This window comes from Leptonychotes weddellii, chromosome 3, assembly GCF_054177405.1.
Source record: "Leptonychotes weddellii isolate Sample4059 chromosome 3, ASM5417740v2, whole genome shotgun sequence".
NCBI classification, from domain to species: Eukaryota; Metazoa; Chordata; class Mammalia; order Carnivora; family Phocidae; genus Leptonychotes; species Leptonychotes weddellii.
The window spans coordinates 61,432,697-61,459,694 of record NC_138371.1 but is presented as its reverse complement, the minus strand read 5'-3'; the positions used below and the strand labels follow the sequence as shown (position 1 = coordinate 61,459,694).

General features: G+C 35.5%; 1 long non-coding RNA gene across 1 annotated transcript in view; it reads right to left on the bottom strand.

Annotated features, from left to right (window-relative positions):
- Positions 1–24,217, bottom strand: part of LOC115936926 (uncharacterized) — a 138,746-nt gene extending 114,529 nt beyond the window's left edge. The window contains exon 1 of the long non-coding RNA XR_014144003.1: positions 24,044–24,217. This is a non-coding gene — a long non-coding RNA (uncharacterized LOC115936926). The remainder of the gene's footprint in view (positions 1–24,043) is intronic.
- Between the last annotated feature and the right edge of the window lie 2,781 nt (positions 24,218–26,998).

The following is a 26,998-nucleotide window of genomic DNA, read 5'->3' as shown; positions in this document are numbered from 1 at the left end:
AAAAAAAAAAAAAAGTAACTGTTATCATGAATCAAGGAAGCACTTAAGATGAATATTTTAAGGTGCAATTGTTAGACGTTACCTACGTTCCTCTCAAAACTGGACAAAGGCACATTTTCTAGTAAAAAACACAAGGCTAATGTACCCAATTTAAAGAATATGAGGATAAGAAATTGTTTCCTGTTTCACAAATTAAATATAGGAGATACATGTATGAGGACAAGGAGAAGTGGCTGTAATAAAGAGTCCCCAAAATAGACTAGCTTTAAAAAAATAGAAATTGATTTCTTCTAACAAGGCAGTCAAAGAAGGAGGGAAATGTTTCAGGATAGGAAAGCAGTTCTGCTCCTTTACCTAGTCAGGGACCCTGAATCCTTCTTACAGTAGCCATGAAATTGTACCACTCAGAGATCCTGAAGCAAGAAACATCGTTGACCAACAACTCCGGCTGTGCCCCTCTGGATCAACCACCACTGAGGCCACATTTACCCCAGGATGCTGTCAACCAACAACTATGTACAACTGCAGTACCAGCACAAGCTCTTATCTGCAGAGCATGGGTCTAACGGGCAGCGTTAGCAAGATGACTCCCTGTAACCTCGGCTGAAACTTTCTAATAATGTGCCTGCCATCTCTCAGATGAAGAAGTCTCACTTTCCCTGCCCAATCCTTATTCCTTCAGAATCCCTTTATCCTTCAGAAGGGTTTCCTCCAATAAATCTCTTGCACATTTAATCCCCTCTCAGTGTGTGCCTTCACGAGGACCTGGGCTAACACATTTCTACGCTGCTCCTGTCCCCTCCCCCTAGGCTGTGCCCTTGTCTGCATGCTCATATCTAGCTGACCACTCACACGCCAACCTGCAGGAAATGCGAAAAGGACAAGGGAAGTTCACACTCAATCATTTTATAGGGGGAAAACCCAGAAGTTGCCCAAATCCCTTCCATTCATTTCTCACACAACAACTTATTCCCATGGTCACACCTGGATGCAAGGAAGAGAAGAAAATCTAGTCTCTAGTTAGGAGGGGGTGCCCTGCTAAAAATCTTGGGGTTTGCTATATAAAATGAAAAGAGAAACAGTAAAGCCTAGGGGACATTTAAAATGTCTGCCATTTATAGAAGTTTCTTTCAAAGATTTAGATTTTTGGAAGATTATTTACTATTCTCCTAGCAATCATAAATAAAGCACATGTTACTCTTTTTTGTAGACACTGCTTTTCAGGAAAGAGAAAGTATATTTTATGTGAGTCATTCGGAAAGAATCTCTTGAAATTATTAATAAAAAGTTAATAACATTTGGATATTGAATAAAATCAGCAGAAAATGTTAATCCTAAAATTATCACTTTGACATCTCAATTCATAAATGATACTCACAATATCATCTCTAGCATCAGTTTAAAATAAATACTTCTGCTTTTGAACAGACTGTATTTACATTGCTCTTTCAGGCCTAAGGGAGGTAACAACTCCCCACGCTCGCTCCCCCCGGACACCCCTACACCCCATGTCTGTTTCCTTTATTAACAAACATATTATACCCACGCTCCTATAAACTGTCCTTTCATTAAAAAGCCAACTCAAAAATGTCAACTGAATGTGTCATACGATTCCCTGCAGGGATCCTAACTTGATAGAGCAATGCAAGATAAATGTAAAGGACTCATAAGGAGGAAAGCACAAACTTAACTGAAGGACAGACATTGTCCTAGATGTGCTCTGTCTCTCTGCTTGTCTTCTCCCTCCAAGGCTGATCTCCAGAGACGGCACCATCCTGCTTCCCTTCCCTTCTGGGTTCACCCAGTGGGAGGCAGCGGCAAATACATGCATGCATGCATACATACACACATACATACATACATACATACATGGATGGTTGAGAGAGTCCTCAAGGTACTTCTTATCCCTATTCTCTCTTCTAAGAGGTGGTCGAATGCCTCAGCTGAAGGTTGCAGCTTCTATCAGGTAGCCCTCTTCTACGGCGATGGATTTCAGAGAGTTTTGGTTTTACTATTGCCCCTCCTCACCCCTTCCAGCCTAGGAACGATAATGGTTTGGCACTGTTACTAGTGTCAAGGTGCTTCACCATCCCTACTTCTCTTCTCTTCCATATCTTTGTAAACAGTCCCTTTAACACAACCTCCTCAATCCTCCTTCAGGTGTGCTCCCTCCTGCAAGGGGTCTAACGGATATAGATGCAAAAGGAGATTTGAATACATAAAGACTGACCACTGTTTTGAATGTAAAAACAGAATACTACAAAATGTTACTTCCCCAAAGTAATCTATAGATTTACAAATAATGCCAGTGAAAAACCCAGTTTTTATAATTTTTAACCTTACAGAATGAATCTAGGATACATCCAAAAATCTTCAAATGTTTAAGAAAATGTTTGCAAAGTTATAGTGACAGCAGAGGGCTTCTATCAAGAAATATTAACACTACGAGGTAATGGTAATCAAAGAAATATGGTATTACATCAAGAACTGACAGATGGTGGAAAAGAAAAATTCTCTGCAAGCAGACTGTTACAGACAACAATTTTAAATAAGAATGCCATCACATATTAGGAAAGGGGAGAATTGATCATCATAGGATAATTCTTTAGTCATTGAGAAATGAAAACAAATTTAGATTCTCCTCTGGACACTTAAACCTAAATAAATTTCAGAAAGCAAAATAGATAAATGAAATCATTCAAGAGATGAAAGAATAAACTATGTGATGAAAGTCACCATAAATGAAAAAACTAATAATTTTGACTACTTCTGACCCCTAAAAAGAATCCATAAACAGAGGATTAAAAAAACTTAACATAGAAATAAGAAAAATATAAGTACAACTCAGAGAATAAAAAATGTGAGCAAAAAAAAAATCTATAGAAAAAACTTTAAAAATACATAATCCTGAAAAACTAACCAACTTCACTAGTTCTCCAAAAGGGGGACATTAAAACTATCAAAATGATAGTCTGGATGAATGAAAATGCTATTCAGTGTCTGTAGCAGTACAGTAAATGATGTTTAAATGCCTCTGGAGGTAAAATAAACTATCACCTTTCTACTAGATATTTTCCAATTATTACCAACGTGTTTTAAAATATTCATAACCTTTAAGACAACATTCCAAACTGGCCAATCTCTCACAAAACTATTTAGTGATATTTAGTTAACTAGGTTTAGATTTATTAATGAGCATATCAATTACAGCTTTATTTACAATAGTAAAATAGGGGGGAATACCAAATGATATGGAAATGGTTAAATAACTTACTAATCACTCTTAAGAGAGAATAATACATAGCCACAAAAGTAATAAAACAATCCAATAATATTTAGTGTCATGCAAAACACTTAAAGTAATCTTAAGTTAAAAAGATGAGATATTAACTTTATAATAATATGATACCTATTTTATTGTTTTATATATATAAAGTACATGTGTGTATGCATATATGTATATATAAGTACATATAACAATAATATATATAATAAAATATACACATAACAATAAAATATATGTGTGTGTATATATACATACACACACACATAACATATATGTATACATAACATATCAACCAGAGTTTTCTACACACACACACAGTATGCTGACTAGATGCCAAAACCTAATATCTAGCTCTTTCACAGGTTTAATTTATTCTTAAGCAGTTTGGTATGTAAAGTGACAATTCATTTTAACTTCTCAAATTTCATATCTGTCCAGCATGCTTTAAGAATACACCTGTATGCGGTGCCTGGTGGCTCAGTTATTAAGCATCTGCCTTCGGCTCAGGTCATGATCCCAGGGTCCTGGGATCGAGCCCGGCATCAGGCTCCCTGCTCTGCGGGGAGCCTGTTTCTCCCTCTCCCCCTCCCCCTGCTTGTGTTCCCTCTCTCTCTGTGTCTCTCTCTGTCAAATAAATAAATAAAATCTTTAAAAAAAAAAAAAAAGAATACACCTGTATCGAGCACCTGGGTGGCTCAGTCAGTTAAGCGTCCGACTCTTGATTTTGGCTCAGGTCATGATCTCAGGGTTGTGAAATCAAGCCCCACATGGGACTCTGCTCTGGGCGTGGAGCCTATTTAAGATTCTTTCTCTCCCTCTCCCGCCCCCTCCCTCTCCCTCTCTAAAATAAAAACAAAAAAAGAATACACCTGTGTCTTTTTGTGTGTATGTGTGTATACTCACACACATAAACATAGAAAAGGGAGATATACCTAAATGTCCCAAATGTGTTGTTCTTGGAACTAGGGGTAATTATTTTGTTCTTCATATTTTTCTGTATTTTAATTTTTCTACAATGACTTTGTATGCTTTTATAATATAAAAAAAATGTTGCCAAAAACATATTCACAACTCCATTGGCACAAATATTTAAATATTACATGACATCATTTGGATGCTGCTGGGTTGGAATAGTTAAGCTAAATATTGTAATCCATACCTCTTGCACAGAAACTGGTTCAGCTAGGTTAAATCAGAATGAATCACTAGACTTGTGTTTAATGGCAAAGAAGAGAATTCTTCTTTGCTCTGGGCAATACGTGCAGATATGAGGCCTAGAATTTCTAGTTATTTTATTTTCATGAGGAAAGTCAGCTTAATGACAAAAATGACATATGGGAGAAGGCAAACTTGGGAAAACCACACAGAACAGAAGCAAGAGACCTCATCAAATTTTACTTGAAGATTATCTGTGTAATATCGGAATTGCATTTAGCTACTAGTAACAGAAACTTCAAAAATTAGAGATTTATTCTTTATTCATAAAATTTATGAATTCATAAAATTTATGAATGAAATCTGGAGACAGGTCATCCAGGGCTGGAACAAAGACTCTGATACAATCAATAACTCAGGCAATAACTCAAGCTTCTAATAAACCTCCCATCATTCTGTTCTCAAGATGGCTGCTAGAGTTCCAGCCATCTTCTCCCTTTTTCTGTCAGGAAGAAAAGGATAAAGAGTAAAAACAAAAGGTACAAGTTGCCTCTAGCTGAGTCCTAGAAGCCTCACCCAAATGTTTTCACTTTTCCTTCTTTGACCGTAACCATGTCATGACCTGACCTACCAATAGGACAGGCATGGTATGTAGGTTTGTTTGGGTTTTTTTTAAACTACATATATTACCTCCCTTAATAAAATCAAGGTTCTATTAATAGGGAAAAATGGGAAAAGATATTTTGGTTAGGAAACAAGAAGTCTCTGCCATCCTTACCCAAACTTGGACACTTCAATAAGTGTGTCATTAAATTATTTTATTATTAAAACAAAATCAAACAAAACAAAACAAAAAAGTCAACAGAATTTTTTGTTCATTATGTTGTTTACTTGGGTGGCAGGTATTTGTTTGGGTGGGAGGTATTTTTATGTTTCTATGTAGAAATGTTTTCTTTTCTCCAGTACTATAACAGAAGACTCAAAATATAAGAAAAGCCTATCATTCAATGAGATTTTTAATACCCCCTGATATGCCAGCATTTAATTAATGCCCATTTCTTTAATGTTTACTGTGTTCTCAACCAATTCAGTTTTCAATACAGTGTTTGACTTTGATTTAAAGTACTAGATGTTTCTATATTTGTTTCACTTATTTTATAAAACCTTATTTTCTTTGGAATGTCTTTGAGATTATGCCCCCCCCACACACACACAAAAACAATACTCATAAACTGTAATAAAATTTTTCTATAATTTGTTCATTTTATATTTATGTTATCCCTGAAAATAATTACATTCAAGTCTATGGCATATTTAATATGGGTATAAGCCAATCTCTGAAAACCTCAGTAGTAAAGAGACTTCAATATATTAACTCACTGCTGTAACAAGTATGATGTATTAGAACTAGTATTACAATATTATGTATTGATTGCATTTACTTTTTAGTTCCATTTATATAATTTTTGCCATTCATCAACACAAAAATGAGTGAATGCTTCAACTTTCCTTTTAATTCTTTCTGCTTCAAAAATTTCTACTCTCTCTACTATTCCTCATCTTTCCAAAAGAGACCTGTGAAAAAACACATTTTAACCCATTCACTGTTTATATTCACTTACATTTAACTCTAATATATTTCAATATCACTTTACTAAGTGTTGTATAAACACATTATTTACATAAAAGAAAGAAAAGTTAAATTGCTTTTATTTTGTCTCAGTCATGCTATGGAGCTACATAAAATTCCAATACACATCAAGCATAATTTCCTGAATATTTCTTTACTGAAAAACTTCTAGTATTTTAAACAATAAAATCCATAAAGTAATTCCTGTCTTAACTGGTAATCAGACTTCAGATAACCACAGTCAGCTTCACAAAACCACAAGCCCAAAATAAGGTAATAAAAGGCTCCTGAGCATCAGTGAAAGCAGTTGTCACAAAGATCTTGTACTATAGGTTAGGCATGGAATTATCCTCAAGACAGAACAAATTGATTTAGTGTGTGTGTTTGACTAAAGTAAATGGTAAAGGGTAAATAGTACAAATCCAAAAGACTCTGCAGGTAGATTAGAAAAAAACATTTCTCAAGAAGGACCTAGCAAATAATTGGGAGACCCAGAGGTCATCATTCATCCATCCATTGATCCTACATGTATGTATTGAGCATGGTTAAGTGTTAGGCATCATTCCAGGTGCTAAAGACGTAACAGCAAACAAAACAAATAAAGCTCCTGCTCTCAAGAGGCGTGCGTTCTACTTGGATGAAAAATGTACAAAAAAAAAAAAGAAAGAAAGAAAGAAAAATATACAAATAGACGCATACAAAATGAACATAATATAAATACCAGAGTCCGATGGGGGGAAACAAACAAAAGTGTGTATGCTCTTTTACTAGAATGGTCAGGGAAGAATACTCTGGTAAGGTGACATTTGTGCTTAAGTTAGTGAGAAAGTAAGCTATGGGTCTATGGGAAAGCAATCATTGAAGTAAAAGAAGGGCAGTAAACACAAAAGTTGTCATTGATATACCTGATGAACAGCTAAGAGGCCAGGGTACCTGCATCACAATGGGAGATAGAAATGAGATTGCAGACAAACAAAATGGCCAGATCACACAGCACACCTTATGGACCATGCCAGAGGTCCTGGATTTTTTTTTTTTTTTAACTTATCAAGAAACCATTGGAGAGCGGGGAAAAAGGCATGCATAACATGATCTGGAGTTTTATCTTTTGAAGATCTCTCTGGCTTCTGAGACGACATTGGCTTCTAGAAGGCAGTGAATAAAAGCAGCAAGATCAGCCAAGACGCTATTTCTGTGGTCTAAGAAGTACAGCAGTTTGAACCAGGGAAGCAGAGGTGAGAGAGCTAGTCAGATTCTGGATATATTTCTAAGACTGAGCTCACAGGATTTGCCAAAGACTTGGCTAGGCAGCGTGAGAGAAAGAAAGAAAGTGCTTAACATTTTATCCCACTTTTTAGGCCAGAGCAACTGGAAGACTCGAGTTGCTCTTTCCTGAGATGAGGAAGACAGAGGAACCATCTTATGAGGGAAAATCAGACCTAGTAAGCTTGGAGGTACCTCTTGGTCATCCAAGCAGAGATGATAAATAAGCAGTTGATGTTCAGGACCAGAAGCAAGGTTTGAGATGCAAATTTGTTGTTATCAGCATATAAATATTTAAGTCTACAGGACTGAGGAAGATCACACAGGGATTCAGTATAAACAGAGAAGAACTCCAACATAAGAACACTTTTCAACCTTTGAATATCTGGAAGAGGATGTGGAACCAAAGAGCAGCCTTAGTTGTATTGGTCCACCAATTGGAAGAAAATCAAAACCATGATAAGTTCTGGAAGCCAAGTAAAGAAACATGTTTCAAAGAAAGAGGAATGATCCACTCTACCACACGTTGGGATAGATAGGGTAAAACTGAGACTAGGCCATTGGACCTAGCAACATCCAGGTCATTGTTGACCTCAAAATTAGGTCAACAATGACTAGTGTCTAGGTCATGTAGTTTGTGGATTTTAGGAAAACCAAAGCCAATGGAAGGAGGAACAGCTGGAGCAGACAGGGGGAATGGTAATTTAGTTGAGCAGATCTAAATATTATTGTTGATTATGGTGTGTACTGTATCTAAGAACTAACCTTGGGAAATTATTAAGCTGTTTATGCCAAAGAAAATATCTCATATACAAATTTGAAGTGAACAAAGAGTACTATGGAGTCAGGATAAATAGGGCAAACTCCCAAGCAAGGACACTTTTATACACACATACACCCACAGAGGCTTCCATATCAGGAATGCATCATCAATGTTTATGAAGGAGGAGAAGATCATTCAGAAACATTCAAGGTTTATTGCAAACTGCAAATATTATTTGTGTGTGAGTTATGTACTATTTTCTATTAGTTAAATATCTCAATATAACTTTAAAAAAAGTGTTTTCTCATTTCAGATATTTCCAGGTATGCTAAGAAAAGGGGAATATGCCAACTGTCAGTATGCTATGAAATCAGTTACCTGGGAGAATTCATGTAACAAATACACTGATTCAGGTGTTTAAAATTAAGATTACTATTTTAATAAATGCAGTTGTTTGGTTTCCCCAGCAACTGAGAGTGACTGGTGACAGAAGAAAAGCAATAGGGAACAGAAGACCAACCAGAAAAATACAGCAATTTGAGTCCATTAGATATTAGACACAAACCGTTCTGCCTAGTTCAATGGTCCCTGAGGTCTGCATTGTTTTGCTATAAAGTACAATGATAAATGCTTATTACAGTGGACCTGAGTCATCATGAAATGGTTAAATTAATTCAGCCTTATTCTCTTATCTACAGCATGTAATACAATTTTGAAAAGATGTTAATCAAAAGTGGTACAAATAAAGAGCTTTGAGAGATTAGTTTCAGTTATCTGAAACATTAACTTACCCAAAGAGTTTTCTGATGCCAGATATAGAAGGCCTTAAAAGTAGTCAAATAACTTAAAATGATTAGAAAAAAATTTTGTTAAATATTGTATTAATAAATTATTAATCCATAAATTAACCCTTTTATTCAACAAAAACTTACTGACTGCAGATTCATTGTTGTTGGCAATGGGAAGAGAGATAAGTAAGACCTGCCTTCTGCATTTCCAGAGCTCATATTCAATGTCATCCAAACTTCTCAACAATTTTTCAGGACCAATGGAAAGTAGTGGCTTGTGTGCTCATAGTCAAGACATTGGGGAAGAAGATATGTGTGAGCTTCCTAATAATGAATTGCTGAAAATTACCACACAGGAGGTAAGCCTAAAATGTGCATAGAGAACAGGTAGACAACATTTCTGATTTCTATAGTTTTTTTCCATAATGATTCTGTTAAGTAAAACTATAATAAAATGCTGAGTATTTGCTACATGGAAATGGTCTTTTCTACTACAGTTATAGGAGAACTAAACTACAAAATATAATTAGATATTTCTTGGTAAATAATAAATTGCTATATACTGGTTAGCTTAGAAATTTGTATAATTTGTATTGGATTTGAATTCAAGATCTATGACCATCACAAGAGTCTGCCAGATACTCCAAGTTGAATTTCTAACTGCCTACTCAGTGTTTCTACTAGATTGTCCTGTCACTTTAAACTTGAGGTAATCCTATGCATCAGATCAATTTTTATACATACATAAGGGCATACTAATGATAACATAAATAGTCATAAGCACCACATTACCAGATTTCTCACCACATGCCAAAATAGAAAAGCTCTTTGAATTTCTTTTCCTTCAACGGCACCATAAGTCTCTCAGTTACACAAACATAAAATCTATTACTTATGGTGAGCTTCCAAGTTTTAAAACCACCAATCTGGTCAATTCTCCCTCTTTTCCCCATTTACAGGGCCACAGCCTCCAGATTCTTCTGTGTACTTGCAGTCCTGCTACTTTAAATTATTATCCACGCTATAGTCAAGGTGATCTAATATATAGCTATTATCCTACAACACCTAGCATCTCCCCATTGTCTACAAGCCTCTCTAGTCTGGTATCCAAAGACTCAAAGACCTGGCTCTTTCTAGAATATCTAAGCTTATGTAACACCTCCATTTCATTTTGTATGCCCAGTAGTACCAAATTGCCCGTGGTTCTTATCTCACTTTTCTCTTTTACCTGTTTCATTCTGGCCCCTCTGTCTAGGAGGCCCTTCTCAACTTTCAAAACCAGAATGGCTTTTATATAGTCTTAAGAGTTTGCCCCAGACATCATTTCCTCCAGGAATATTTCCTTAAAGTATCTATTCCCTGTATTTTCACACTTTGGCTTAGCACATTTCTATATTCATGCCTACTATTTTGGACTGAAATTATGTGTATCTGCCTATCTCTACCACAAAGCTGCACAATGCTTGAAATTAAAAAAAAAATGTGTCTTATGAATGGAATCTTGCCACTTGAAACAATGTGGGTGGGTCAAGAGGGTATAATGCTAAGTGAAATAAGTCAGTCAGAGAAAGACAAACACCATATGACTTCACTCCTATGTGGAATTTAAGAAACAAAACGAAACAAAGAAAAAAAAAGACAAACCAAAAAACAGGTTCTTAACAAATTGATGGTTACCAGAGGGGAGGTAGATGGAGGAGATGGGGAAAATAAGGGGATGGGGATTAAGGAGTACACTTGTGAAGAGCACTGGGTGATGTACGGAATTGTTAAATCACTATAGTATACACCCAAAAGTAATATAACACTCTATACTAAATATACTGGACTTAAAATTTTAAAAAAGAATTTGTCTTATTCCTCGTTGTCTCCAAATAATTTTCACTGGGGAGTGCACCTAATAGGTTCATAATAAATATTTCCTAAGTTACAGCAATTAAATGTGCAAGTTCTTGTACAGTCTGGTTCCTGCCTTTCTTTCCTGTTTAAATTCCCCCATCAAACTCCTTCCCATTCCCAAATGTTCTACTCCTCAGTTCTTTAAAACCCTTGCACTTTTCTTCCTTCAGCTTTTGTTAATTCCTTTGGCTTAGCTCACTCTCCCTTCTCTCATGGATTCCATTTTCCTAGTCAAGGTGTGCACAGTGCATACTTGGGATGCCTGGGTAAGGAAGGAGCCTGCCTAGACTTTCAAAGATGGCCGATGACTGCCTTAGGTAATCAGAGCCTTATTAGTTGTACTTCAGAGTTTTATCTTAAGCACTACTCTACTCTCTTTTAAAATTCACTTTCCAGACTATGGAGTTTAGAAAAAAATCTAAATAGGCCTTTGCTATATACTTTAGATATCTTCACACGTCTGGTGTATAGTAATATTTACCACACCTCTATGCAGATGAATGTACCCAAACAGAATCTGTCTTTATGAAAGACAAACAAGAAAAGGAGGAGAGGATGAAAATGAAGGAAGGGGAATTGAGAAGCTAATGGCTGAAGAAAAAGTTCCCTTAAAAGCGACAATAATTCATTATGGGTTTGATCAAGGAATATCATCGTTTTGGGCAAGAACAGGGTAGAAGTAGGAGAACGTTTAGCCATTTAAAATGTCTCTTATGCTTTTGGACTTCTGTTGTCTAGCATTTTTGAAGTTCCACTAAATTATGGCAATAGTACAATCTTTGTGTCCTAATCCTATTCTTAAAGAAGTGTCAACAATATTGTAATTTCTGCTTGTCTCCCCAGCATTTTGAAAAATGTTCATTAAAGAAAAACCAAAAATTCTAAAGTAGAGCATATTTTTTTTTAACAGAAATCCCAGGAGATGTGTGACCATAAAGTCCTAGTGCCTGCAGTAACTTAGCTAAGCCTGTGGTTGGCAAGTTCCCTATTACTTCTACAATGCACCCCGAACATGACATACTAACTGCTTTCCTGTGGCCTTTCGTGATTGTTTTACATAAGATATCTTTTTCCTTTCCAAAAGAAATTTCATTACTGTACTCATTTGTCTACAGGGCCCAAATGCAGTGATATTTCCTCAAATGACTGCTGATTTCAAGGGAACTAAGGTCTTTTCTGTGAGTGTCCATCAAGCTTCCAGTTTGCGAGGGGCCATAAAAATGGGGTCCTTTGAGCTCATGAGTAACTGGAAATTCTTCACACTATGTTATTGTTTTAGCAGCTCAAGCAAGGACTTTATTCTTTGTCTGCTCCTTATTTCTCAAAGAACAGAAATAGAACTGCCAAAATGCCACAAGGGAAGCTATTCTCATTGTCAGGTCAAACCATAGTCCCATTAATAATGCTAGTGGAAGTAAGAAATATCATACAATTATAGCGATGATTGTTCTTATTAGAATTTCAGTCTCTTGATTTGAAATAACCATTTTTCCTGTTACAAGGGAGTTTCAATTTATTGTTGCTTTCTTATTATTAAGGAAACTTGGAAATTGTGGGCATTTTTCCTGTGTGGTATTAGCCTTAGATAATTTATTTCAACGACAGGTATAAATATATCCCCAAACTAGAAATTGTGTTTTGAGCAATTCATAGGCTCAGTTTAAGGTTCTGGCTCATGTTTCCCTATTTGTTTACTGTTTGAGTTCTGATTTAACAAGATTCCCCCACCTTTATAATACAGAGACCAAGTAGAAGAATAAGTCAAAACTCTTGCTCATCTCTCTCATATCCTAGAGAAGGGGCCCCCACCTTTATAATACAGAGACCAAGTAGAAGAATAAGTCAAAACTCTTGCTCATCTCTCTCATATCCTAGAGAAGGGGTTGACAAACTTTTTCAGTAACTGATCAAACAGTAAATATTTTAGCCTTTATGGGCTTTACAGTTTCTACTGAAATTATGTAACTCGGCCACTGTAGTGTGGGAGCAGCTAAGACGATACTACGTGAATAGATGTGGCTATGTTCTAATAAGACTTTATTTTTTAAAAATAGGATATGGTGGGGCACCTGGGTGGCTCAGTTGGTTAAGTGCCTGGCTGTTGGTTTTGGCTCAGGTCATGAGCTCATGGGTTGTGAGATCCAGCCCCAAGTAGGGCTAATGCTCAGCAGGGAGTCAGCTTAAAGTTTCTCTCCCTCTCCCTCTGCCCCTCCCCCTACTCACATGCACACACACACACACACTCTCTCTCTTTCTCAAATAAATAAATAAATCTTTTAAAAAAAAATAGGATATGGGCTGGACTCCTGTCCTTAAGGAATTACTTTGTCAGTTGATCAGAGAACATAGTTATTGTGAACTGGAAAATACTGGGAATAATTAATTGCTTGGGCAATCAGGACTCTGCAAGAGCTCTGTTACCTACATTAGAATTTGCCTTACTTTGGGTGACAAAGTATATTTGTACCCAAGTACAAGCTAAGTTTAAAAAAAACAGAAGCCTCAAAATAGAGTGACTTAAATTACAAGGAAATATCTGTTTGTCTCAAGTTTTATGGATTGAATTGGGTCCCCCCCAAAAGATATGTTGAACTCTTAACCCCCAGTATCTGTGAATGCCATCTAATTTGGAAATAGGGTCTTTGCAGATGCAATTAGGTCAAATGAGGTCATACTGGAGTAAGGTAGGCCCTTAATCCAGTATGACTGGTGTCTTTCTTAAAAGAGGAAAGACAACGTGAACAGACATACAGATACACAGAAATAACACCAACTGACAAGGAAGATAGAGATTGGAGTGACACATATACAAGCCAAGGGATGCCTGGGGGCTACCAGAAGCTGGAAGAGGCAAGGAAGGATTCTCCCTTAGAAGCTTCATAGAAATAAGACCCAGGCAACACCTTAATTTTAAACTTCCTGTCTCCAGAGCTATGAGAAAATAAATTTTTGTTGTTTGAAGCCACCTACTTTGTGGTACCTAGTTATAGTAACCCTAGAAAACAAACACCAGCAATAGTCCAATAGTCCAGCTGTGAGGCTGGCAGAGCAACTATGCCCTAGAAGCCCAGTCAGGAACCAGAAGTTTCTTCCTCCAAATTGCTACCTGACTCCCCATCACCTTGAGTCATGGGTCCCTCTGGCTATATTCAAAGGTCCATGAATGCCTTATTTGATTAGTATTTTATCGCATAAAATAAAATAAAGAGGACTCCAAAGGAAACCAAATTATATTAAAATATAAATCCAATCAAAATATTAGAAAAACAAATTCATGATACAGCAATATATGTGACTATTAATACATTAAGTATCAAGATTAAGTGGTTGGTATAATAACTATCAAAATTTTTCAATAGGGATAAACAAAATATTTTGATGTGTCTTCAATTATAATGTGATATAAAAATATCTGTTATTCTATAGATGAGAAAGGCACAGATACCGCTAAGAATACAAAGGCTTTCACCTACACTCATAATTGAAAGAAATGCTATTTTTTAATTAGAGGTTAATGAAATTTAAGATATAATTGTTCCCTTCCAAGTTCATGCCCCCCTTAGATTCTATCCATAGATCCCTTGGTTCATGGAACCTCGTGAGGTTAAGAATCTCTCCCAGAATGTTCTCATCTGCAAAGTCAAAGCTAGCTCTCCATATATCCTTTGTTCTAGCCCAAGAAAAGAGAGGTTAGAGACTCGCCCATATAAGGGCTTTTTGTTTAATTAGGTGTCCCAGAAGTTGCATATAATCACTTCTGCTACATCCAGGAGGAAAGAACTGAGTCATAGAATTACAATTAGCTTCAAAGGAGGCTAGAAGTTTAGTCTACATCACATTACATTATGGAGTTCATTTAATAAAATGAAACTACAGAAAATGAATAATTGGGAACATTATTAGCTGTCCCTGATCAAGAAATATATTTCCCTTTGAACAGGATTATTTCTAGAAAACTAGGAAAGAAAAGTGTCAAAACAATCTTAATTTTTTAAAATATTTAAGATACTGGTTAAAAGAAAATACAGGAAGAACCAAGAGATAGGCCTAAAAATTTTTTTACTGTTTGCCTTCGGTTTTGTTGTATACCTAATTATGCCATAATGCAAAGAAAGGTTATACGATATAAACAAATGTCACTGTTTTTTATTAGACCTTTCAGGAATCTATTTATTTATTATATTTATTCTACGTGGTGTGCATGAAACTGACCTCTGCTGCCCACAGAGAGGCACGTTTCAACAGTGGGCAATCAAAAGTCACATCAGCATGGCCCCAGTAATTGTTTAAACAATAAATCTAGTCAGAATTTTGACCTATGATGAAAACACTCCTGAATATCATAACCAGTGAAGATAATGTAGTCCTGCTATTATATGGAGAGAACCTATTGAATATAGGCAGAGGTAAGCAAAACCTGGAGATTAAAAATCATAATATAATCCTAATGGCATCACATGAACTTCTGAATCTAGCCATGACTAAGTCAGATACACCCACTGCTCAGTTACATAAGTCAATTAATTCCCCTTTAGATTAAATGAATACAAGATACATTTGCATTCAACATGTCTCTCTGAGTCACAGGGATGGTTTTTTTATATTTTAAAATTTTGAGACATGCAATGTTTGGAAACTAAGCACCACATGTATAATCTATGACACTGACATTCTCCTCCTCGATGCTTTTCTTTATTTTGACCACCCTCTTACTTGATTTTGTGCAAAATTGACAAGGATCCTGCATGATTCTACTCTTTGCAATACACTAGGGATACTGGCTGACTTCAATACTTATTTATTTATTCTCATAGCTGTATAATAGCTTCCTTTAAATTCTAATTTGGTAAGATGCCATCAGCCTATACTGAGGGATATCATAAGAAATAGCCATATGAAACTGGTTAGGGTATTCCCTGTAAGATGTGAATGCAGGCAATATTCCCCAAGTTAAACAGTGCTGCTCGATGGAGACCCAGAAGAAGAAGTTTATCTTTGTTATCAGGATCTCTGTGTTGCCAAGGCAACTAGATTATTTTTAGATTATGGATATTATGAATTATGTAACTCATAATGTTTTTTTTTTCTTACAGGTTACTTGGAAGCTTAAAGCCAATGCGTGATCCATCTCTACTAGAAGAGCAAAATTATCCTGCACTTTGTGTACCAACCTCACCCACAGATTCATTTTTTTCCTTTGCCCCAATTCACTCAATTTTTTAAAGGTTCTTTTATATTTTCTTGTATGGATTTTCACATATAGCTTTAAGTTCCTTTTTTTGGAAACAGAATGAAGGGTATATACATATTTTCTTTTACTATTTCATTAATGCAGTAATAAACTATTATAATTAATTATGTATATTAACAATAAAAATAACATAATAGAGAGTCACCCATGATCAGATGTCATTGATGCCTCTATAATTACATATCATTTCTTATTAGTTTATAACTTTGTACTTGGGGTTTACTATTCCAGACAAACTGTATGTGTCATCATGAGTTTACCATAGCAACAGTAAAAGAGGGCAAGAGAATTTTGAATATTAAATTTTTATCAGGGATTCAGTGCGAATTTGAAGACTTGGTTATATTGGATGGACACAGTGCTTAATATAATACAATGACTTTTTACTAAACAGGATGAAAAATTTGAAGATATGGGCATTAGCCATGAAAATTATCTTTAATTAGAAAAAGAAATCACAGGCCACTGTCAAACAGAAGAATGATGTGGAATATTATAGTACACTTTGGCATCTAAATTATTAAATATACAAGTTTTCCCCTGACTTTTGTTATTTATTTTTTATTTCTCTAAGTAAGATACATCTGACACAACCGAAAAAAAGACATTATTTCTTGCATAGCACTTACATATTCCCTATTATACATTAAGTAATTTTCCAGTTGGCCTGCAATTTTCCCTGTCCTGATTGCTTAATTCTATACCCTATTCCTTCTGTATTGACAGCAATACTGAAAGCAGCCTAACATCTACGAGATGCAAATGAGAATAGCATTACATGCCCTAACTAGAGCTCAGTTAATTAATATTTATTTGGACAATCTTACCATCAGTTTGTTTATATAATATCAAAAACAATACTGACCAAAATAAATTAAGTAGATTGGACATATAGACTGGAATATAAAGTCACTGACTGGATTTTTCACTTTCTCTCTTTATCGCTTTCATACAACTGGTTTCTCCAAGCAATGGTTTCATGAGAAATTATTCTCCCATGGCAGTATCCTTTCTGGAGCAGATAAAAGGTATATAATATAAACAAAAAATGACATAAGCAAAAAAATCCTCATACTACCCCTCCACCCCAACCACTGCTCTTAAGTAATGTGAAAAAACATTTTTGGTAAACCCCTTGAAGGCAGTAATATTGCATTACTATATTGCAGGCCCTAGCAACCTGGTTTGTGCATCCCAGGTACTCAGATTTTTAAGAACCTCTAGACTCTGAGATAAAATCATCCTCTAGAAATTCCCACTTTTACTGAATCAACTCCTAAATTATTAAATAATTAAATACTAATGAAGCACTTTCTCTATGTCAGATATAGGAGATACCATTATGACATGGAAGGTGAGGATCCTGCCATCATGAGATTTAGGTGCTTTGTGATGACACAGCACTAAAAATAATGTTAAGTTTGGGCTATGAGAAAGAAAAGGGATCTTTATTTTCTCAAGAAATTTTAGCTATAGAAAGTGTTTCCGCAATCAACCAATCAATATGAAACTCAATGTCTAAGGGACAATTTGTAAGGAGAAAATGAGGCGATATCAAATATTGAAAAAAACAGCTTAGAAATATGGAAAACATAAGGATATTCTGTGGAATGTCATTCAGATTCCTTAATTAATCTTGGGTCTTTGCATTACCAAAAATATTACATAATTAGGAAGCCTGGGTGGCTCAGCCGGTTGAGCAAACAACTCTTGGTTTTAGCTCAGATCTGGATCTCATGGGTCATGGGATTGAGCCCCATGTTGGCTCTGTGCTCAGCACAGAGTCTGCTTGAGATTCTCTCCCTCTGCCCCTCACCCTGGCTCATGTGTGGGCGCGCACGTGCACACTCTCTCTAAAAATAAATGATTAATCTAAAAAAAGATACACAATTACATAATGTTCAGGAAAAGGCTATATATTTTATGAACAATCAATCAAGTGTAATGATGAGAATTTCATGAACAGTCAATGGGTATCAATGATAGAAAAGAATAAACTGATAAGATGAAGAATATTCTATTCCCCACCTTCTCCATTTTATGAGCTAACCTCATGTATGATTTAAATTGAAATAAATTCCAGATAATTGGAAAAATGCTACAGATGTCATTCCCCTTCTAATAGTATTCTGTTATTACCTTACAAATTCAAAGACAGATTAAAAAATTAAATATCTTCACAGAAGAAAATACATCATTAACACACTCAAATTGCCAGTAACAAGTGAATCAATAAGAGGTAGAAAAATGCCAATCGTGGTCTCACCAACCATACTCCCAGCTCCAGAAAGCAGTAACAATTTAATCATTTGGCCACTTCAATGACATTGAAAAAAAGTAATGAAATCATTCTACTTCATAATTCAGTAACATAATCCATACTAGAGAATTTAAAATGGATTTCACACATTTAAAAGTACATTTTTATTTTTATTAAGTGTATTTTATATATTACCAGAGGGAGTAGCTAAACAGCTCTGATAGCATTGTAACTGACTGAAAGCCTGAACTCAAGCAAAAAAAAAAGAAAATTTCAAACTCTATTTTGTATTTTAATAGGATCAGTTAGCAAGTTTAAATTCCCTCTGCTCATTGTGCTTTCAAGTAACAAATGAGCTCTAAAGCCATAAACTAAAAGCAAGAAGAAAATGATTTGCAGAGTCTCTGACGCTGGAGAAAATATATACAATGGGTTATATTAAGAAATGACCTTTATCTGCCAAAGTAATCTGAATATATTTCATACACATTTTTGAGCACTCTACAAGAAAGCAAATTATGTGAGATAAAGTTGTTAAAATAAAAGTTAAATGAGATAAAATGTCACTTCATTTAAAATGTAATGTTATAGAAATAAATTAATGCAATGCAACCGGTGATAAAAATGCAGAAAGGATCCTTTTGATATTTCTCTATTTCTCTATTAGGAAGAAGCACCCAGCGCTTGCTGTCCCATAAGATACCCCAGTATCGTCATGTGCAAGACCTTCAGATTTAACCTGACCTCCTCAGAATGGATATCCACACTACAGTATGTTAGGAGACCTTTTTGATACCACTTTGATAATTCTTTGCAAACCTCCATTAGAAACAGAGAAAAGCCACTTCAAGAGTGTGCACTTACAGCTTACTGTTTACCTATACACTCATAAGATCAAAACCCCTGGTCTTACTGTTTTTGTTAACAAGGAGCAGTAAAAGTCTTCCCACATACTGAGTTTTGGTTTCCATTTTACAATCTGAGATGACAGACGGCACAAAAATGATGAGAAAACTGTGGGGAGGCTTCCAGAAGATTGATTCTCTCATCAGCTGATTCTTTTCTAGTTAGTCTTTTATTGACTACAAAGGTATAGCCAATGCAGAAAAGGAAAACCAGACTGCCCTGTTTAATCCTGAGGGCATTGGCAAAAGGTGATCACTTTTTGAGAAAACAGAGGCCTACAAGGAAATCAGCGCACTGTATGAGCCGTTAAGCTGATTTAAACACACAAGGGATGCCTGGGGTTGAGCGCAAGATCTCTGAGGTGTGAGATGAGAATGAAACCATTCCACAGACTAATATTACTGAGCTTTAGTAGCAGGTGGTACAGTTGATCAGTCAGGAACCTGTCATTTGGAGAATAGGCCAATATATCTGAGAGACACGAAAAATCCTTCATTTTTTTTCCCTCCTTCTCACCAAGAGGAAAAATATTGCAGTTTTGAACTTTGGGCAATTATCAACTACAAGTTATCACAATTTAGGCACCTATAAGAAGTGAGCGAAACTAAAAGGTAGCTACATTTTCTGACATTTGTCTAAGACTGCAGACTATAGAATAACTCATCGTGGCTGAACCAGATATTTAGTTCTGATGTCAGTCCATCTGGAATGAAGCCTTTACATGCTAGCAGCATAACCTGCAATCCAGACAGCCCAGAAAAATCCACATGGAATTTGCATAGGTAGAGAGAGAAGTAAAGATTCACATTTCCCTTTCTGTTTTGCTGATTTTGTGATTTGGATGGTTGTTTTTGTTATCGGCATGTTATTACTTAAACAATTGCAGAGAAAAATCTGCAATTTGACAATATCCCCTTGCTGACTGGGGTCTTAGAGAGAGGATAAAATGTTAAAGTGTGGTATTAACTTATATTTGTAATGGCACGATCTGACCCTATCATTCTCCACTTTCTAATTCCTGCAGACAATTCAACAATCTAAGACTGAAGTGACAAATTAAATAAAGTATAATAGGTGAAATACTACATGTTTTAAAAAGGTATTTTCCCTACAACCTACTCTGCACTGAGAACATTTAGATTTACAAGAAGAGTTAATGAGAATATTATTAAGGTATTTTATTAAAACTAAGATACCATCAAATTCAAATGCACCTAATTTCGAACATGTTATGTCCTAAAATGAGGAGATAAAATATTTGATTTGGCTTTCATTTACCATGAGTTAACCATAGAATTCCTAGATACATCAGTCTTCTCTTCAAGTAATCTTTTCTGACAGTACATATCATTAATGATTATACTGACAATTATTTTTTGAATGTCCACCAGATATTTTGTAATTTCCTCAATTCAGGAGAATATATGATAGTGTTTGTGTGTGTGTGTGTGTGTGTGTGTGTGTGTGTGTGTGGTTTACAGTCAATAATAAAAGAGTTGAAGAAGATTTCCTTCATCAACTATCTCTTTACTTCTTTACTAGAATGTTTTGATAATAGAGCCCAGAAATAATATACTAAAAAATGCCAGAAAGAAACAAATACCAGAAATAACTTTGCAGAGGATAAATTCTTCTTAAAACTTTAACCAATTCAGTTTTACACATTTTTAAAAAACATATTTGCAATATGCTGCCTTCTCATTACTTCTGCCAGTTCTTCGGTTTGAACCTTGACATAATGCACTAATGCTTACATGCATGAACTCAAATCAGGAAATTATTTTCTCTGACTATAGTCCTCTGTCTTTATGCCTCTCTCACCCCTTTACACCTACTGATTTCATATTGTCCCAGGTCCATTGATACCTGCCTATTGTAAAAGCTAATCAGCTTCAGCTCCCTCTTGCCCTCCTCTATCTCCCCATCTCTGGTCAGCCATAACAAAGATCTGCATTTCTTCATGCTAGAGATGATGTCTCTGGACTTCCTGATTGTCAGAAAATGGCCAAGCAACACCGACACACACCCCAGAATGATAGATGGCATTCACAGGGGCAAATTCAAGGAGCAGGCTTTACGGCAGGTGTTTAGGCCCAGTTGCCCCATCCTCTACTGTACAGAGCACCAAAACCTGCCAGGACTCCTGGGGAGGCTCAGAGACCCCTGGACAGGGGAATTGTCCAAGATCAAGGAAGCGCTGCCCCTCCACTGGCATGATCAGAAGTCAGGGTACAACAATGCTATAATGTTCCAGATATTGACTCCAACCTTAACCTTGCAGTACCAGCTCCTCCCCTAACCCAGTCACGGGGCCAGAGAAGAGCCATGCAGTTGAAGTTGTGTCAAGCACAGGGCATAACCCTTCATGAGTGAAGAAACACCAGGCCCTTCACTGGTTTGGTAATGAAGCTGGGGCCCAAGTCTTGTAGAGGAACCTTTACCACAGAGCAAGCACAGTGTATCAGCCTTCCCCACTGATGAAGCACCGGCCTCTTCCTAGGCATGATGTGGGACTGGGATCCAAGCCTTGTCATTGACCAGGATCAGTCGCTGGTTTCCACAGAACTTTGTAGAAAACTAGTGCCTTCCCTGGGTGGCCAGGCTGCAGGAGTTAAGCCTTAAAAACTTTAACCTTTATCTCTCAGGGGTTAAAAAATCAAAATGAAATAGAAGTTCTGATAGTTTATCTTCACAGACCAATTTTTACTTTCTCTAAAGTTCACATTTTCTCCAACCCTGGATAAATGGTAATGCCCACGGTCTCAGCTCCTGCTCCCTCCTTGTCAGGCATTGCTGGGAAAGTCACTAAACTGTGTCCAGTTATTCCAATATCAGTTGGGTGCTTAACTGCCATTTGCAGTGATCCTTATTTAATATCTATGTTGTTTCCTACAATGTCAATTATAAACTTTCCCTCTCTTTGCAGACTCTCATTCTCCAGAGAAATTTTGCTGCTATAATTACAGAATCTTTGAAAATAAACATCTTCAATGTTTCTATTCCAGCCTCTAAATATTTCTCCATATTTACTTATTCTTTTTCCTGTTTTGCTCTTTCTGTATTAGAGTATGCAATCCTTTTGTCCTTTAGCTCTGTCTATATTCTATTAGTTATCCATGGTATCTCTCACACCTTCTGTTTCTTATTTTTGCATTTTCCCTCCACTCATACATATGTCCCAATGAATCAAAAAATAATTTAATAAAGTACCTCTATTTGTCCTCCAGCTATCTTTGCTCCATATCATTCCTTTCATGGCAAACTTCTTAAAAGTCTTTTTCTTTGCCTTGATTTTTTTACCCATTCACTCATCTCTTAATTCCTATTAACCAGGGTCCCACCACCAAAAATGCTCCATCTAAGATCATAATCTCAGAAGTTACTAATGAGGGTGAAATCTGTTAAGTGCTTTGCAAATATGAGAGATCATTCTTATCAAATGTCCTCCAATTTTCAATGTTTTCCTTGTCTCCGATCTCCCTTGGTTTATTAGCTGAACTTCAGAACAAAGCAATTCCTCCATTTAAAAAAATCATTTTATCCCTATCTTATCATATTTAACCTGGCCCATATCAAATAAAGGTATTAAAAGAATTAGCAGGGATATAAGCAAATTAATGATGAAACCAATGCATTCAATTGCAGTAGCATAAAAATCACATGTATACATGCATCCATTTAGTCTCTTCTTCCTCTTGTACATTATGTGCTTACTATGAGTCACATGAATCTGCCAAAAGAAAATTTTATGTATATATTTTTGTAAACTATGCCTTTAAAAATGAGCTTTGCAAATTGCATATTTGTGTTGCTTTGCATTAGGATTAATTAATTCTTTATGGTATTTTAGATGTTTTGTGAAATAAAGTCTTTAAATGATTCCTCTCTAACACTGTGGCAGTTTTTGCTTTCAGCTATGCATACATTATATATGACATGCATATTTAATGTAAATACCTCACGTATAGATGAAAAGTATGATTGTACAATTTACCACTTACCTTCAGGGGTAGGAGTTAAGAGACATTTTATTTTTAAAAGAAATTACTTGGATTAAAGATAGACAGATCTTCTCACTGCCAAACCAAATGTAAGAGTTAAAAAGGAAACTCCTAGCAAATGTAGACATACAATGGAATTGTTGGATAAAATAATAGCCTTGCTTATCTACAGTACCAAAAAATATATTTCAATATTCTCTTTGCCAAATAGGAAAAAAAAGTAACTGGGGAGAAATTTTATTTCTTAGTCTCTAAAAGGAAAGAAAAATTCAGTGTAGAAAGGAAAATTCAGTGTAAGAATACATAAATTGTAAATGTCATTTAACAGATATCACATGTGAAAGTGCCTTCAGTGCACTATTTCCAATTTGCTTAGACAACTTGAAAGTAAAACATCTAGATAAGTGCCCATACCTTGCCCCAGAAAGGCCAAGCTTGAAAGAGAAACAGTATTTTCTGATTTAACTTATTATTATTGATTCACAAGGGAGAAGTTGCATTCAAATATGTATTTTCAAACTAACATCATACACTAAAAACATCAAAATACATTGAAACAGTGTTTAAAGAAAGAAAAAAAATGAGAATAAAACTCTCATAATTCACATGCAAACAGATCCATTCCAGCTCACACTGGCAGCCTAAAGTGTGAATAATTTCTTTTAATATGCATTTGTTAAAAATCCAATTAAAGTCAATTGTAAGAGGAAAAAAGTATCTACCCAATATTTACTTTTGACATTATATTCAAAGTTCTTTTGTGTCTCATTCCAAGTTGTAACCTTCTCATTTAAACCGCTCAATCACTTAGTCTATCACAGAGGCATAATTACTGCCTTACCTCATTCAATCTTGCTTTTCATGCCCCACCTCAGTGCAGCTAGTGCTGAACCAGAGTTATATGTCAGGAAGACTACCAGCTGGAGGACTCTGCCGTACATCTCACAGGGGAGTTTTTAATAGAGCCCTATTTTAAACAGTTACACAAGCATTGCTAAGCAGGTGGTTCAAGGAAGTCCCGGTTCTTACTCATATTTGCACATCTTTTCTCCCAAGCCAGGGATATATACCACATTCAAGTTTAGTCTCCATAGTGTGAAACCAAGTGAAATTTGGGACATCTTTGAATAAGTCATGATATGAATCTATAAACCTAGACTATTTACTATCTCTGTAATATTCTAGTCCTTCCAGATCTAAATAGACTACTTTTACCCACATATACTGAGCTGACAGGTTACATTTTTTTTGCAGAATGTTTATATTATATTCACGAGAAAAGATATGAACACATTACAAAGGTTACAGTAATTCTGAATAAAATAAAAAAAAAAACCCTCCAAATCCAAAGACACACTTAATAAAGAAGTTTAAATATAATACAGATGGAAAAAAATGTACCAGACATTATGAACAAAAAATATCTAGGTAGAAATTTTAATATCTAATGAATTCAAATTTAAGACAAAACTATATTTTAAAAAGAAAAAAAAAGATGCTGTATTCTGATAAAAGGAACAACAAAAAATATACAGCATGAACATTCTAACATATACAGAGCTAACTACATATCCTCAAAATATATCAAGGAACCTAAAAGAACTCTAGAAGAAACCATTCTAGCTATTGATTTTACACCACTTGTAGGTACAAAGAAAGCAACCATATAAAAGTATGTGCAGAGATACCAAACGTCTGAAAAAAACAACTCATAAGCTTGAGATTATATATAGAACTCTACAACCCACAGAGAAGAACATATTGTTTTTGAGCACATACAGAACATTAACAAAAAGAGTTCACATATTCAGTCATGAGGCAGAGGTAACAAAGCCCAAAGGACAATATGATACATTTGTCCTCTGTCCTCAATACAACAAAATTCAAAATTAATAACAGAAAGATAACTTTAATTTCCTACATATATTGGAAATTAAATAACATATTACTAATTAATTCCTGTATCAAAATAAAATAAATTAAGAAACATTTTGGAACCTAATGACAATGAAAACAGAGCTTGTCAAACTGTGTGGGACAGAGGTGAAGTGAAAGGACAGTTTAAATGTGTGTATCAGGGGGTGCCTGGGTGGCTCAGTCGGTTAAGCATCTCAGGTCAGGTCATGATCTCAGGATCCTGGGATCAAGCCCCATGTCGGGCTCCTTGCTCAGTGGGGAGTCTGCTTCTCCCTCTACTCCTCCCTCTGCCCCTCCCTCTGCTTGTGCTCTCTCTCTCTCAAATAAATAAATAAATAAATCTTTAATTAGTAAATAAATAAATAAATGTGTGTATCAGGAAACAAGGAAGATTAAATACAAACAAACTCAATGTTTCATGAAAGAAATTGTAGAATAGCAACACCTAAAGAATCAAAGGAAAGAAATAATAAAGATAAAGGAAGAAATCAATAACATTGATAGTAAAAAATGGAGACAAGTAAGAAAAATATAGCTATTTTTTTAAGAAAGAATTTAAAAACCCTGACCAAAAAGAAGAGGCAAGATGTAAATAAACACAATGCAGAACAGAAAAGGGAAATAAAACATAAAAGAGGCTTAAAATATTAGAGTATTATAACAATTATATCAATAAACTTGAAAGCCTATGTAAAATGGATATATTCCTAGAAAATTATAAAATGCCAAAATTGACAAAAGATAAGATTAAGCACTGAAGAGACCACTAAATCTTACAGAAATTTAAATGGTAGCCAATAGCTCTCTTTCTACAAAGTTTCAGGTCTAGATGGCTTTATAGGTCAGTTCTACCACACTTTCAGTGAGTAGCTAATTTCTGTCTTAATTAATACATATACATTTTTTAATTTAAAAAGGGGCAAAAAAGGACCCAAGTAATTTATGGGGCTACTGCAATGCTAAGACAATGCAAATGAGCAAAATCATGAGGCCATTTCACTTATTAACATGCAAACAAAATTCCTAAAGAACATATTAGCTAACTAAAAGTCCAAGAAAATATGTCATAACTTAGCAGAGTATATTACAGAAATGCAAGGGTGTTTCAACATCCCAAATGTACATTCTACCACATTATTATTAAGACAAAGAAAAAATATGATTTTCTCAAATCATGATTTAAAAAACCTTTTGCAAACTAGAAAAAGCAGGGAATTCTCTTAAAGAGTAAGTGAATATATGTGTTAGTTATCTACTACTATATAAACCCAAAACTTGGCAACTTAAAACAATTAGCATTTATTATCTCCTATTTTCTGTGAATCAGTCAAGTGGATATAGATGAGCTGGGTGGTTCTGCCTGAGTCTCTAAAAGGCTGCTATCAAGATGTGGGTGGGCCAGGGCCATAATCATCACTAAGTTTCACTGAAGGAGGATCCACTTCCAAACCCACTCACAGGCCTCAGTAGAACTGCTTCCAAGCTCATCCACATGACTTAACTGACCACAGAAAATCTACATCCAGCTCATTTATGTGGGCCTTTCCACAGGGCTGCCTCATGAGAGGGCAACTGATTTCCCCCAGAACTAAAAATAGAGTGAACCCAAGACAAAAGCAACAGTTTTTGTTATAACCTAATCTTGGAAGTGGCATCGTATCACTTCTGCTGTATCCTATTCATTAGAAGTGAAAAAATAAGCTCACTCCACCCTCAAGGAAAGACAAGTACACAAGAGCATAAATACCAGAAGGCAGGGATCACTGGGGGGTCATCTTAGGGGCTGTCTACCAACATGTGATATACCAAAACCTGCAACAATGGAGGAACTTTAGTGGGAAAATTAGAATATAAATGCATTCAATTTAAGATGGAGAGT